Source organism: Lycium ferocissimum, chromosome 7, assembly GCF_029784015.1.
Source record: "Lycium ferocissimum isolate CSIRO_LF1 chromosome 7, AGI_CSIRO_Lferr_CH_V1, whole genome shotgun sequence".
In the NCBI taxonomy this organism is placed as follows: domain Eukaryota; kingdom Viridiplantae; phylum Streptophyta; class Magnoliopsida; order Solanales; family Solanaceae; genus Lycium; species Lycium ferocissimum.
In genome coordinates, this window is record NC_081348.1 from 33,488,991 (window position 1) to 33,499,370 (window position 10,380).

Sequence of the window (10,380 nt, forward strand, 5' to 3'; positions counted from 1 at the left end):
AGGGACATTAGAAGGTTGGATATCAAATTTGTAATTGATTTAAGATAATTAAGATCAAATTTGGAGCAAAAACTTCTTGTTGAAATTTCAACACAACATGATGAATGGCAAACTTAAAGACCTTTGGAATTATGACAACAAATCAACAAAAGTTGGAGACTCATTATTGTGAAATGCTTAATAGATGGGAGAAGAAATATCAAATTCACAAACCATATATATATATATAGGACATGGGCCCTAATGGAACATAGAATTCGATGAACAAACAACAAAGTTTAAGGGTAGAATCTCTAAACTTCATGTAAACTTGCCTAAAGTTTAGTCATATATACGTGAAGTTCCGTTAAACATGGCCAGAAGTTCATGCAAAATGACAAGGTCAATCATACATGACCTGAACTTCATACAAAAATAATTGAAATTTCTTGCTTGCAAAATTGTCTTAAGTTAGACTTGTGAAATCAAATCTCAGACGTATATGTTTAACTTCAGACTCGCAGGTCTAAAGTTCATTTAAGAGCGACTAAACTTACAAGAATTTAGGAGCTCCGATTGAAGCTTAAATGGGGGTCTTGAAATTGACTATCTATGCATTTCACATCGTGGGGGCAGGGCCTTTTTATTTTATTTTAAGTATATCATCTTCATCTTAAGTCACTTGCTAACTCTATGTTAAATTTAAAAAGGAAAAAAGGTTATATTTATCCTTGTACTTTGAGAAAAGATTTGCATTTATCCCTAGTAAGTTATTCTAATAATCTGTATCCTTACCGTTAATAAAATATTAATATTACCCCCTGTCCAAACTACTTGCTAGTGTGGCTTCACCACGTCATTAAAATTGTCTACCTAGAATCCTAGTCACCATTTTTCATGAATTTATCAATGAATTATATTGACCCGCCTCAGAATAAAGCCCGACCCATTAACCACCAAATTAAACCCCAAAACTCTATCTCCCCAACCTTCATTACCCATTTAATCATTTTCTGGTAAGTGTAGACCCCACTACCACTACGCCTCCCCATTACTGTAAACCTCTATTCCCATCTCTTTCACATTTAGTTTCTGCTCCCCAGTGAACTATTGTACTTTACTACTCTTATTGGAAGCTAAAAGTTTTGTTCCGTACTCGTTGCATATCAGCTTGAACCCATTACAACTCCGATGAATTGTAGCTTTGTTCTTTTCAGCGAAGAACAGTAGAATCACAACGAAGATCAGTGCTAGATAATCCAATGTTAAAAGGTAGATTTTGAACACTTCAAATACGATTGATACGGATAATAACGGATGCGGAAACGAGAAATTAAGAAGATAAACAAAAAGGGAAAGAAAAGATAGATAATTTGACACAACTTAAGATTCAATTTAGCAACCAAAGTTATATAAAACTAAGCATACTAAATTATCATCTAAAAAAGCACCAAATTCTTAAGATTGACCTCAAATAATCGAATCCCAAGCAACCAACCTCTCAACAACACAAGAATCAACAAGAAGCTGCAACAAAGGCTCTCACAAGTTTCTGCTAGAGATAACCCTAAAACACTCAAAATATTCATAATTCATCAAAAGTCCCTCAATCAAATAAAGACAAGCTATATATACAAGCCAAGTAAAGAAGGTACATAGCGATTACGATGCTACCTCAATAGAAGTAAGGTCGCTGTTTGTTACCTTCTTACCGTAGTCTTCAATTCGAAATTTGCCTTCCATGGCCAAACACGACCCTCTTTGCGTATAGACGGCCCTCTAATCAACCTTGCATGCATGGCCTTCTTGCAATCATAACCCTCCTTGCGCAAAGTAGCCACCGCACAAATAGCCCTTTGCGCAAATAGCCATCTTCCTGCCTTGAATCCCCCAAGCTTGCAATTGTAGCCACTTTAGCAGGGCAAGCCTTGGGACTTGAACTTTAAAGCCTTCCATCCAAGCTATCTATCGAAGTGCCGTCACTGTGTGGACCTCCCATGATCTTCAAAGACTCCATTTTTACGAAGGCTCGATGGAATTGGTCTTGTATCATTCTCCCTTCTTGAAAAGGATTCGTCCTCGAATCTAAACCTTGCAAAACATATTAAAGGAGACAAACAAATAACAAGTCCTCAACGGATGGGGTTAGCGTTAAGGTGGACTAACCTACCACCATGCCAAGTAAGAACAAATTTGTGATATAGTCAAGTGTCGACCATTTTCAAGCAACTTAAGCTCTCAGTAGAAAGCACTAAGAGCTTGGCCTAACAAAAGATTAAGAAATAGGATATTCTAAAAGAGCCAATGGTGTCAAGACACCAAGTTGGCGGGGCAATACAAATGATCCTCAATTGCAAAATAATACCATTCACACCAAGCTAAGACTTACCGGGTCAAAGGGAAAAGATACATGTTATACCCCATTTTAACTTAGGGTTAAGCGACAACATAATATTGGTGATTCCTAATTTTGTTTTTTATTTTAAGGAGTCGCCACCTAATTAATTTAACGGGAATTAGGACACCTAAATGCTAACTAAGTAGTTAAAACTAAACCTCCGTTAATTGCACCTTAAATGTGATTCTAGGTAAGGGTTCTATATTATCCTAAAGGGAAGGTATTAGGCATCCTTTAAGACCCATTAACAATGGTTAACCGACCGGACTTATGATTAGTTAGGCTAAGTGTGGATATAGTATTTTAAATATTTAAGAAAGTATCTTGAAAGTATTGCTAAAGTTATAAATAGAAGTAAAATGTTGTTTAAAGTAAAACTCTAAAAAGTAGTGATTTCATAAAAAAAAGTTTAACTATAATAAACTAAAGAAACGGAATGTATAATGTTTATATGTATTTGGGGAAAAATGAATTAAGCCGATTAATAAATTTAGAACAGTCATTTGTAAATATTAATAAACGTTTAAAGGGTTTTATAGAAAAAAAAAAGTATTAATTCAAGATAAACTATGTTATAGAAAAAGTACTAATTCATGTAAAACTATATAAAGATTGTTTCAGTCAATTTGTGATTCAAATGTTGGAGAGGAATTAAAGTGAAATAGTGACCTATTGAAACTAGTTTACCTCTTTTTAGAATAAGCTAACATTAGTGTAAAATTTATGATGTTTTGAACTTCTAAGTAAGCAAGCATAAATTATGATTCCTTTAGCCAAAATATGTAATCATGCTATTTGAAAAATCAATTACTCAAATAAATATTATAGATATTATAAATAGTTTAAAATATAAATAGAAGTGACTGTAATTAGTGAAATTAATTACCCATTACTAAACTAAAACCCTTTATGTCACTAAGGTTTATCTAAACTAACAAACACACACAAAAGAATGTTAGTCATACAACACCATTTAAATGCACAAAAAATAGAAGAGCAAATAAATTAAATGGGCTCATTTCCCATTTTCTTGGACATCTACTGCGTTGCTTTTGCTATTGGGCTTAGGCCCATTTATCAAGGCCCAAATGCTGCGAACTGTTCATATTATTGGGCTTAAGCCCAATAAATTTCTTTACATTGCTGCTGTGGGCTGTCCCTGTTTATTGGGCTTTGGCCCAAATTCTTGCTTTCTATTTGTGCTGCGGACAGGGAAGGATAGGAGAGAATTCCGTTGGGCTTCGGACCAACACCGAATGCAGAAGATGACAAGTCCCTCGGACTCGTATGCGATGGTCATGCATAAAACGAAAGAAAAAGATTAGTATGTGACCCATATAAAGCTCAACATATATGATGCAAATCCAAAGATAGGCCAACAGCCTTCAACTAAAACGAGATAACTGCCTGTGATTGGTATATTAAACAAGTAATGAGAAAAGAAGTTAAACCAATATAAAGGATCCATGTTCGGATTAGATGTCGACAAAGAGTTTTGATGGTCACACTAGTAACTGAGCAGCAGCCCACATCAATTAAACAACAAACAATCATTAGTCAACAATGTTTGCCAGAGTGATATACGGCAGCAGGGATTCAGTCAGATAAACAGCAAACTACCGATGGTTCGTTATAGTAAACAACAGCAGTGACAGGCAGCAACAATTATGAAGCAGAAACTCAAATTGAACTAGAGAATATGACAATGCTAGTCTAATAATTAAGCTAAGACAATAAGCTAAACATGTTAGATGGCAGATTGATGAACCATTCTAACGGTGAGCTAATAGTGAGATTATCCTAAAATATACGAGAGGCACTCCCCGAAAGAAACACAACATTCAGCAAGCGATCAATCAAATATGCCTACTGGATTCATGTTCGACGCATGGCACATACGAGTGCGTGGTGGCGGAGAAAGATACAACAAGGGAAACAAAGAGGGTAGGTATAACGGGAGGTAAGTAAAACAACCACAATCATGAGAATTGGGTGAAGGTTGACAATTTACATTCGAGAGAAACAAACAAGAGAAGAAGAACGAGTTGAAAGGGATTTCTAGATATAGGATGCATGATCAAAAGCAAGTGACAATACTAAGCAAGATGAAATGCCATGGAGGCCATATGATTGCACAGAACGAATATACAAAGTGTCTTAACTAGGATAAGCAGGAGAGGAGAGGTACACAAGAGAACAAGTCAAAACAGGAGCAAAATGTTATGCAAAAACGAATGAAACAACGACACGAGAGTAACATTGGTGAGCAGCAACCAAGATGACAGTGAACAGGCAAATTACAACATGTTTGAAGGGGAAGGTTTATGCAAAATTCATTCAAGGATACATGATGACATATCTAGAACAGGGAGGGTGGTAAATCATAATCAGTAATACAGAGTTCCAGGAGTAAAACAGGACAAAGATAAGGTTTGATGTTCATGATACACAAGATGTTTTACAGATCTGGTCTGTACAGCTAATCAAAATCAAAGAAGTTAAGCAAAGATGAAATCAGATTGCACTCATATGTGACATAACTGGCAAATTTGATGTTTCAGACAACTTTTATCATGTTTGGCAGGACACTCAAACTGGACTACAATTTCCTAACTCAAAACAGGGCAAGTACTTAGCTCATAAGACTGAGGTCTTTAGTATTAAGTAAGCTACTGAAGGTCAAAACAAGTATAAAATAGTTCAAACAACATTTAGGCACAAACCAGACCTTAAACTATCATTGATATGTCCTAACCACCAAAAATCAGATAAGTGCACAGATATTGACTAATCACTTGAGTTGGAGGCAGTTTTTGAGCTTAGTTTTTAGGACCAAGACCAAACATCACATGGACATATACAAGATTCAGATTGAAACCCACACAAGGTTACCCTTCATATCATGGAACTACACTAAGTAAATAGATACAAACATGCTAATGTCCAACCTCTCTTACCTATGTTAGATAAGAATGACACCTATAACTAACACAAACAAACAACATTTCAATATAGGCTGAAGCTAAATGATAACATATACAAACCACTAGCACATGAACCTTCTCATAATCAGATACGTACTAGAGATAGTCAAAGTAACCAAGTAAATGTCTTACTTTGGATCAACAGGCTAAAACACAAACATGACTCAAATGCAGATTTACAAGGTATATGGCTGACCAGGTTAGAACAAACAACATTATAACCAGTGTCTAATAATAAGGTCATGCACAGTTAATGTACTCCACTGAATGTGTACAGACAGAAAGGAGACCATTTCTCAGATTCTCTTAGCAAATGAATATTTAAGCTGATGTTATTTGGTCTTGATAGCTTGAAGGGAACAGTCTCTTTACAAGTTCATATAATGTGTTTAAGACAACATGCAATATTTTTCTGAGGAAGAAATATGTACAGGTACAGAGGAAATCTATCTTCGAAAAGGAGAACACCATATTCAAGTTCAACATTTATACACTAGCATGGTCTTATGAATGATTAAGTAAACTAGATTCAACTAGGGCTAAAAATAGGACCGAGATGACTAATCTTTCCACATTCATACAAATGAGTTAAAAGAAAAACCAATCCTTTTATTTCGAACGAGATCGAAACTTAAGACTACTTTGAACGAATTGTAAACAGATTAGCAGGCTTAAGCACAATTCGTCATTGAGCACATGTGAGTAGAAAGAAAGGATCATACTCAAGCAAAATAAAAAAAATACACCAAATCAGTGTATCCTTCACAAACAGATTAGAAATCACCCATATCTTAACTCTATTATAGAATAAACAACTAATCCAGAATACATGTTTCCCACAGACCGATTACATAATGCTTAGGGATATATTTAAACTCAACAGGCTAAACTAACAAATGGTGATGCTTAACATAATAGACTATGACGCATAGAGTATATAATGACAATCTCAGAATAATTCACGCGGTTAAATAAACCAAATTAACACAACATATTGACACATACTTAACTATTAAACGACACAACCATTTAATTATGCTAGCACATAGACATATTTCACAGAACCACAAACTGAACTTAACACATCAATATACTAAATCATACTGAAAGTAAACTAAGCGAACACATAATGACTAAGAAATTGAAAATACCAAAATAAAGACAAAAAGGGGGGCATCACGGACCTTCTTTGGGTGCAGTGAACTGAGGCGTCGAGGTCTCGAATCTACTCCTCTATTACGAACAGATCCGAAACTCACACAAATGAATTCAAAGATTTCTGTCGTGGCTAAAGTCCAGCAAGACAGAATAAGTGTTTAAACAGTCCTAGAGTTGGGAAATGTAGCTTTAAAAGAATGAAAATTGTGAAATGCTAGGGATTTCCGGGTGCTACTCTCCCGAAAATGTTGAATAATCCCTTCCCGCGGCTAAAGTTCACGGAGAAGGAAGAATCAAGTGTGGTAGATAGTGGTATCCCTCCAAAACCTCTTGAATAATTCCCCCTTTAAGATTCAATTCCCTTTGATTTATAGGGTTTCGTTTGGTTTAAGAAAAGAGAGAGAGGAGGAGCGGAGGAGCGTAGGTGGTGGGGGTGAAGAAATGATGAAGGGGAGCGGAGTGCGGCGGTGAGTGGAGGAGTGGGGTCGTCGGTGAGTGGAGGGGAGCGGAAGAGGAGCGTGGGAGAGAGAGAGAGAAAGAGGGTAGGGTAGAGAGAGAGAGAGAGAGAGAGGGAAGAGAGAGAGAGAAAGAGAGGGAGATAGGGGGTTTTAGGAAAATAAAATTCGGGTGAATATGTGGGTGGAGTAGGTGGTGTAGGAATTGGGCTAGAAATATTGTAATTAATTAAAATGTGGGTTGATTATTTGGGTAGGAGAATAATGTGGGGTTTATTTGGCTGAAAATTTGTGGATCTTTCCTCCTATTTGATTATTCTTGGGCTTCTAATTTAATAACTAGTACAACATATACTATGTGAAGACACTTAATGATTAATATGTAGAAAAATAATGATTTAACAAAGCGTTGTCTTGTAATTAATTTGACGGGTCCAAACCCGAAAATGAAACGATGACTAACCGCTTAAAATTTATGATAAAGTAATACTCGTAATGTTAAAAATAAAAGTAGCGATATTAATAGTAGTAGCAATGAAAATAATAAAGTATTTAACTTGTCGGTAAATTTAGAAACCCGATTAAATTAAATAAAGGAGGGACAAATTGGGTGTAACAATACCCGTATCACGGGCAAGGTAATAATGAGGACCCGATGGGACCCGCCTGTAAGATGCGCTCCCAAAAGATCATGAATGTCATCATATGCAAAAAGATAATAAAGAAAGGTGTCACGCAAAATAACTTCATCTAGGGTGTCCTCGAATGTAGTTTCACTATGAAACTCAAGAGCGTAGTCGATACTACTACTATTCGGAACACCTAAGGAAGAATTAGCAATTTGCGGACAAGTTTCACATGCTACTTTTGAACACTTCCCACTCCCCGATAAGTGGATCACAATTCCTCGAGGATCTCCGTCATAGGGAAGAGTGTTATCATCCCATAGTGGATTTTCAAATACCGTAGTCACCAAAAGTGGCCCACGGCTTTCAACATTACAAAACATCCCGCTAGGTATTTCACTCAAAAATATTCATCGTTAAGTAAAAGTCCACCGATCGAATAAAAAATAGCTTATATACAAGCTAAGTAAAAGAGACTAATAGGCAATTACAATGCTACCCCTTAATGAAGTAAGGGCCTTGTTTGGCTAGTCTTCTTAGGGGTCGTTTGGTTGCTAGTCGAAATAGTCCCGGGATTATAATCCCGGGACTAATTTATCCCATATAGTGGGATTATTTTATACCATCTAAAAGATGGTATAAAATAATCCCGATATAAGGTGGGTTAAGAAGGTATAAGGTGAGCTATTCCGGCGCTAATTTTTATACCACGTTTGGTACAAGGTATAAATTTATTAGGAATTATTTTATACGTATATAAAACGTGGTATAAAAAATTGCGATGGGATATTACCTTGTACCTTGAACCAACGACCATAGTGTAGTCTTCCATTCAAAGGATTTGCCTTGATAGCGAACCACGTCCCCTGCACTTAAGATGGCCCTACTAATCAACCTTGCATGCATGGCTTCTTGCGCGCCAACCTAAATGCGATTGATACAATAACGGATCGGAAACGAGGAAATTAAGAAGATAAACAAAAAGAAAAGAAAAGATAGATAATTTGACACAACTTAAGATTCAATTTAGCAACCAAAGTTATATAAAACTAAGACCTCTAAATTATCATCTAAAGAAACACGGAATTAACTAAGTTGACGCTGAGAATCGAATCAAAACATTAGCCGACCTCTCGACAACACAAGAATCACAAGCTACCAAGAGCCTCTCGCAAGTTTCCTCTCTCTAGAGATAACCCTAAAAACACTCAAAATATTCATAATTCATCAAAGAGTCCCTCAATCAAATAAAAGACAAGCTATATATATCAAGCTAAGTAAAAAAGGCAATAGCGATTACGATGCTACGGCAATAGTAAGGGCCTTGTTTGGGTGGTCTTGCCGTGTAGTCTTGATTGATTTGCCTTGATGGCCAAACACGTCCTCCTTTGCCGTAGATGACGTAATCGGCACATCGTGCGTGGCCTTCTTGCAATCATGTATTCTTGCGCAAAGTAGCCATACACAAATAGCCGCATGAAATAGCCATCTTGGCCTTGAATCCGAACTTGCAATTGTAGCCACTTTAAGAGGCAAGCCTTGGGACTTGAACTTTTAAAAGCCTTCGATCAGCTATCTCCCATATCTTGAAGGCCATCACATGTGGACCTCCGCGATGTTGAGCCCTGCGTTTTCATGAAGCTCGATGGAATTGGTCTTGTATCACTGATGTTTTTGATGGATTTTCTTGTTGAAAACGAGTAAGAATTGTCACTTGGGCTAGTATAAATCAAACGAGGCTTATATTTTGATAATTAGGTTGATGTTTCATCACTGATTGGAAATAATTGTTGAAAGGAAACTAAAGCTACGACAAAATAGGTTTGAGAAGCTTGACAATTCGAAAAAGGGTTTTGGGGTTTAATTGGGTGAGGAATGGGTAGATTTTATTTTAGGGAGGATCGGGAATTTAATTCGTTGGTAAATTAATGAAAAACGGTGACTAGGCTTTTAGGCGCTGAATTTTAATGACGTGAGGGTGACACTACGGTGGTGAGCAGTTAGGTTAGGGATAAATGTTAATATTTTATTAATGGTAAGAATACGGGTTAGTAGAATAACTTATTAGGAGTAAATATAAATGCTGCCAGTACGGAGGTAAATTTGGCCTTTTACTTTAAAGTACTCAAAAGGAGTCCTCGCCGGTCCAAAGCACTGTTTATTTAATTTTGTCCTCATTTTTCATATATTATTCAACAATAGTTTGTTTTGTTTTACAGCAAGAAAAGTAATTTTTTTACTCTTCTACTCTATTGCTTCTTCTACAACTCGTGTTCTTATTCACGTAGATGCTCAAAAGTCAAAACTAGTACCAAGATTTTGTTTCTCTTAACCTAATTTCGCCGATAGGAACTAATCGGATAGATTCAACTAATGTAGTAGATGGAATAATTTTAGTAACTAATTATTCGAATAATGAGCCTTGTTTCAAATAATGATGATCATAAACTCGAAATTAGGAAGGGAGGATAACAAAATGCCAACCCAATAATGAGAATGGAGGAACATTGTTCACTTGTGTTTTATCTAATTGTTTACGCCAAGACATGCTAGAAAATAATATTTTGATTGAAAGAATTTCATTCATTTTATCCTTCTTGATCTCCATGCACTTTTTTAAATTTTGGGAAAAAATAAATCAAACAAACATAATAGCTTGAAATCATTGGGTCGATAGGATCCCCGAGTAATCCAACATGCTTGTCAAGTTGAATATTTCACGAAGTCACTGAATCTATCATGGTTTGTGTATTTTAAAAATGTATTTTCTTCTTCCTCTT